Source organism: Leuresthes tenuis, unplaced genomic scaffold (genome assembly GCF_036924035.1).
Source record: "Leuresthes tenuis unplaced genomic scaffold, fLeuTen1.0.hap1 SCAF_7, whole genome shotgun sequence".
NCBI lineage: Eukaryota > Metazoa > Chordata > Actinopteri > Atheriniformes > Atherinopsidae > Leuresthes > Leuresthes tenuis.
This window is the reverse complement of record NW_027325361.1, coordinates 484,165-490,000: the sequence shown is the minus strand read 5'-3', so window position 1 is coordinate 490,000 and position 5,836 is coordinate 484,165.

Here is a 5,836-nt window from a genome sequence, read left to right as displayed (position 1 = left end):
ATTTATCTGAAGCTGCAGTCCAGATGTTCATTTATCTCCAGCTGCAGTCCAGATGTTCATTTATCTGCAGCTGCAGTCCAGATGTTCATTTATCTGCAGCTGCAGCTGCAGTCCAGATGTTCATTTATCTGCAGCTGCAGTCCAGATGTTCATTTATCTGAAGCTGCAGTCCAGATGTTCATTTATCTCCAGCTGCAGTCCAGATGTTCATTTATCTGCAGCTGCAGTCCAGATGTTCATTTATCTGAAGCTGCAGCTGCAGTCCAGATGTTCATGTATCACATGGTGCTAAGCGTGGAGCCGGGAGGCCGCCATCATGCTTCCTGACAGCGTGTCACAGCAGTCCAATCTGCATGAGAACTATGCACTGACTAAAACAAACGCCGCACGTGCACGCGCACGTGCACGCGGCGCCGCTCACGTGCGCGTGCGGACTCTGGTGTGGTGAACTTTCAGCCTCTGCCTTCTTTTATGACCCAGATCCCAGCTTCTACGGACCGAACATGTGAAAAGAAAAGAAAACCAGCATATTCCTGATATATCGAACAGATGTAGTGCCTGTGATCCTGTATTTTATGCTCTTATAACCGTTTGTAACTGAACACCAGAAGCCTTTGCTGTCTGTCAGGCCCTCTGATTATAGCTGATGTACCATAAGATATAGCTGCATGCTGCTCCATAATCGCCTAATAAGCTGTTCCAGAAAAAACTACAAAACCAGAAGTTCTGTTTCTGTTTGGATCCTCTCTCCTGTTTCTGCCCCCCCCCCTTCATACCTCTCCATCCCCTCATGAAACCCCCCCCCCCGGCGTCAGCAGACTGCCGCAGCCTCGCAGGGTTTTAATCTGACAATCTCCAGCTAACTTTGACCATCAGCTGCCCCCCCACCCCCCCCTCCCCGCATCCATTGACCAGGCTGAGAAATCTCTGCGTGGCTCTGGAGGAGTCCTGCCCCCCCCCCCCCGCCCCGGCAGCTTCCTGCAGGAGTCTGAATCGATGCTTCGGCCTTTTTCTGCAGCGCTCAGCACTATCTGGTACACACCCCCCCCCCCCCCCCCCCCCCCCCCCCCCCCCCCCGCAGGACTTCAAACGAGCCGCTGCCCCTTTAGGATCAGAAAGGTTTAGAAAGAGGAGGCAGCAGCACCTGGGAGCCCCCCCCCCCCGGTCTGGGCCAGCCGGGGTCGATCGGCTCGTCTCGCTCACCTCCAGCGGCTCCTCCTGTCGATGCCGCTCAGCTCTTTGAGACTAAACCGTTTCTTCGACCTGAGCATCTCTTTCAGGCAGAACTTCGCTGAACAAACTTTGTTGATGAGCAGCAGTTTTGTTAAAGGTCCAGTTTCCTCTCCTGCTGCTGGTTCTGAATCATCCTTTAAAGGGAACCAGTGAAGCAAAACATCCCGACTCCTCACCAGTTTAAAAAGGACCTTATAAGGACTCCTGAAATGAATAATTAATATCTGAAGGCTGCTTAATAAAGGATTTATTAAGCTTAATAAATCCTTTATTAAGCTTAATAAAGAGTTAATGTACAGCAGCATCAGAACAGTTCTGCTCCTTCCACTGAATAAGAACATATTTCACATGTTTTATATTATTAATTCTCATCAAACAGTTGATTCTTACTTATAAACTAATGCTTAGGAAATTAATTTGATCTCATCATCACGGTGAATATTTTATGATAATCCAACACCAGACATCAGTGTAATCATGAAGTCTGTGTTTCACAAGAACTTTATTTTTTTATTTAAATCAGAATAACTGAGTAAAAACCTGAATAAATCCAGACTTTTACCTGATTTACACCTTAAACAGTCCCAGATGCTGAAATTTCTGTTTTTATTGAACATTTTTCAGACTTTCAGAGTTCTTCAGCCTCCCGCTGGGAGTTATTTGCTCAAACAGATCAGCGTTTGCAGTAAAAACAGAAGCGACTGAAGCTGACTTCCTCCTTAAAGCTCTGCCTGCTCTGATTGGCTGGCTGACCAGGCCCCGCCCACCTCTGAATAACCTGTCAGATTCAGGTGTGTCGGTGCGTTCAGGTGTGATTTCAGATGAAAAATTAAGTGAACCAACACACGTGCGCAGAAACACGTGCGCAGAAACACGTGCGCAGAAACACGTGCGCAGAAACACGTGCACGCTCCTTTAAAAGGGAAATGGATCTTTAATGTAGAAGGAACTGAAACCAGGGATTAGTTTATTTTACCAGCCTGTCCCCCACCTCACCCCCATCCTCACCCCCACCTCACCCCCATCCTCACCCAGAACTGACTGAAACCTTGTGCCTCAACAACTCTTTTATGGAACCAGGTGGCGGCGTTTTCTGCCGGGTCCCCGACCCGGTGTCACCAGTTGTTCGGTGTTAACTCGTTTCCATTGGTTGTGTGTCCTCTGTGCTCCTGTTTGGTTCCCCCCCCCCTCTTGTTTCTGTTGAACTGGTGAACTTTAGGCCACGCCTCTCAACCCGTTACTGACTCCATGTCCAGGCAGACTCAATTTACTGGAAGCAAAATGTGCATTTCCTATGCAACGACACAAAAATAAAGACGCTAATGCTCTACTGACGTCTCTGTGTCGTGTTTAAAGTTAAAGTTTCCTCCTCATCATGAAAAGCTCTGAGCTCACCTCTGAGAGCATGAAGGTGGCAACAAGAAGAAGAAGAAGAAGATTTTGATTTTTAACAGCACTTTATTTACACCTTGTCAAAACACATTTCACAATTTACTCAACAATAAAAAAGGATCAATAAATTATCTCAGAAAATGTGCAAATTGTAGTTCGTTTTCAGCCACCTGGCATAAAATCTCTTCATGAGCCCAGTGGTGTGCAAATTCTGCAATGTTGCCGGTGACTCTGTGGAAGCAAAACTCCAGCCTCAGCCTGGCTTTAACGTTGTACTTCCACAGAGTCACAGCATCCAGGGTCGATCCTCCCCGCAGTTTGTCCCTGCGGGTCAGATAAATGGACAGTTTGGCTTCACCTACGAGAAAGTTTAAAAGTTGACATTTTTGTTTCTCAGTCTTTTTGTATCTGACACCACAAATAAAACCAGGGACAGTAAAAGTAGCACCAAATAGGTTAAAAACACGAGTTAAAACGATAAAAAACTCTGCTAACCTAGTGCACTCAGTAAAAACATGAAAAATGTTCTCAGGCAAACCACAGAAAGGGCACTCGTTTAAAACACTGTGAGTAAAAACAGATAAATAAGCATTCGTGGCTATGGCACCATGTAAAATCCTCCACTGGAGATCTCCAGTCCTCTTTTTTATTGGAGGTTTATATAGAGTTCTCCATTGTGGGCTCAGTCCACTCAGCCTGTCTTTCCACACACTTTCAGCCCTATTGCACAGTTTTTTCTTGTGGAAGTTCTTCACACAGTTCATGTAGAACGTCTTTTTATCAGCCTTGTGCAGGCTTAGTTTGTCTCCTCCGCAGACTTTTAGCAGTGGGCCGCTGAGCTCTGTAAATGTTGGTTCCAGCTCTATCTCTGGGTACTGGTCTGTGGCGTCGGGTTCGGCCTCTCCTCTGCCGTACCTGAGGAGGAGGTCTCTCTCTTTCTCCGTCAGCCTCTTCCTCCAGAGCTCCAGGCTCCTCTCCATCAGGCGGACAGAGCGCACCCCCAGAGCAGAGCCCAGCGCCCGGCTGCCAGTCAGTGCAGGTCCTGCCGCAGTCACCAGTTGTTCCAGACAGACGACCTTTGACCTGCACAGCGCCCCCGCCAGCCCAGGCACGATGCTGCAAGACACATCTAGCCTGGCACCACATATTAAAGGCTCTTTTAACAACCAGTACAGAGAGTCACGCTTCCCGCTCACGTTATGTTTAAACATCGCCCATGATTTAAAACTACTCTGGTAAAAAGGAGGCAACCCACTTACTTTTAGAGAATTAAAATCAGTTAAAAACAGAGCAGCATCCAGCCCCAGGTTGCTGACACGCCTGAGTATGCAGCTGGCCACATCCCGCCACACCAGATCTTCAGGTCCAGTCAGATACCTCTGAATGAACTGGAGTCTGAAGGTGGCTGTCCTGCTAGCCAGGTGGACCAGGCCCTGGCCCCCCTCATCTCTGGATAAAAACAACACACACTGTGGCACCCAATGAAACCTATCCCAAAAAAAATTAACCATCTTTGCCTGGATCTCCGCAACGAGGCCCGATGGAGGGTCCAGGCAGGTCAACCTGTGCCACAATAAAGAGGCCACCAGGTTATTCAGGACCAGCACCCTGCCTCTGAAGGACATTTTGCCATGGAGCCATTTCCACTTGGCCAGCTTGCTGTCAACCATTGTGTTGATGTTGTCCCAGTTTTTCTTTTTGAAGTCGTCGTTGCCTAGATAAATACCAAGGTATTTTAAACCTTCTGTTTTCCATGCTAGGCTGTGAGGGAGAACTGGGAGGCCTTCACGCCACTTGCCAACAGCCAGGGCCTCGCTCTTCCTCCAGTTCACCCTCGCAGCCGACACAACAGAAAATTTTTCAACAACAGAGTTTAAAATGCTCACATCCTGTTGGTCCTTGATAAAAACAACAACATCGTCTGCATAAGCAGATAAAACAACACGGCTGTTAAAACCAGGTAAAAGCAGGCCTTGAACAGATGATCTGATCTTCTGCAGGAGGGGTTCCAGGGAGAGTGCATAGAGCATCCCGGACAGTGCACAGCCCTGCCGGACGCCTCTATGCACCCTAAAAGGAGCACACAAGCCACCATTAAACTTCAGCACACTCTCATTGTCACTGTACAACACTTTGATCTTGGCTATAAGACCTGCGCTGAACCCAAACCTCTCCATGACCTTCCAGAGGAAGCTGTGTTCAACGCGGTCAAAAGCCTTTTCTTGATCTAGTGAGATCAATCCAGTGTTTATGCCTAATGAACTGGAGACCTCCAAAACATCCCGAATAAGGTAGATATTATCCACCATAGACCTGCCGGGCACACAGTACGTCTGGTCCCGGTGGAGAGTCTGCTCCATGGCTCCTCTCAGCCTGTTGGCCAAGACCTTGGACAGAATCTTATAGTCCGTGCAGAGGAGAGAGACAGGACGCCAGTTTTTGATGTCTTGTAGGCAGCCGGTTTTCGGTAAGAGGGTGACTACCGCTCTCCGGCAGGACAGCGGCAGTGACCCAGACACCAGGCTTTCCTCAAAGACATCCAGGATGTCTTGGGCCACGATGTCCCAGAAAGCCTTATAAAACTCCACAGTGAGTCCGTCTATACCCGGAGCCCTTTGCCCCTGCATGCTCTGCAGCGCGGCGTGCAGCTCCTGTGGGGTCAGAGGTTTATCGAGCTGCGAGTTAACTTCGCCAGACAGCTGAGGAAGTCCACCACAGACTTCCTCCATCAGCTCCTCGTCCTCCTTGTGCTCACTCTGGAACAGCAAGGCGAAGAACTCCACAGCTCTTTTCCTTATAAGACCCGGCTCTGTCAGCTCCTGTCCTGTCTCCGAGAGCAGAGAGTGGATCTGTCTCTTCTGCCCTCGTCTCCTCTCCAGTGCGAAGAAGTAGCTCGATGGAGCATCCATCTCCCTGATGTCTTGTACCCGGGACCGGACCAGTGCACCCTGTACTTTAGTGCCCAGCAGGTCGGCCAACGCCGTCTTTTTTGACTTGAGGATTTCAATATATCCTCGATCTCCTGTGGACTCGCTCTCACACTCGAGATCCACAATATCAGTCTCCAGATCTTTGATAGATCTATGAATGTCCCGCGTGACATTGAGCGTGTGCTGTTGACAAAGAAGTTTAATCTGCACCTTTCCATGGTCCCACCACTGCCTCAGACTGACGAATTCACTTTTTCTCTGTCTAAAATCATTCCAGTAAA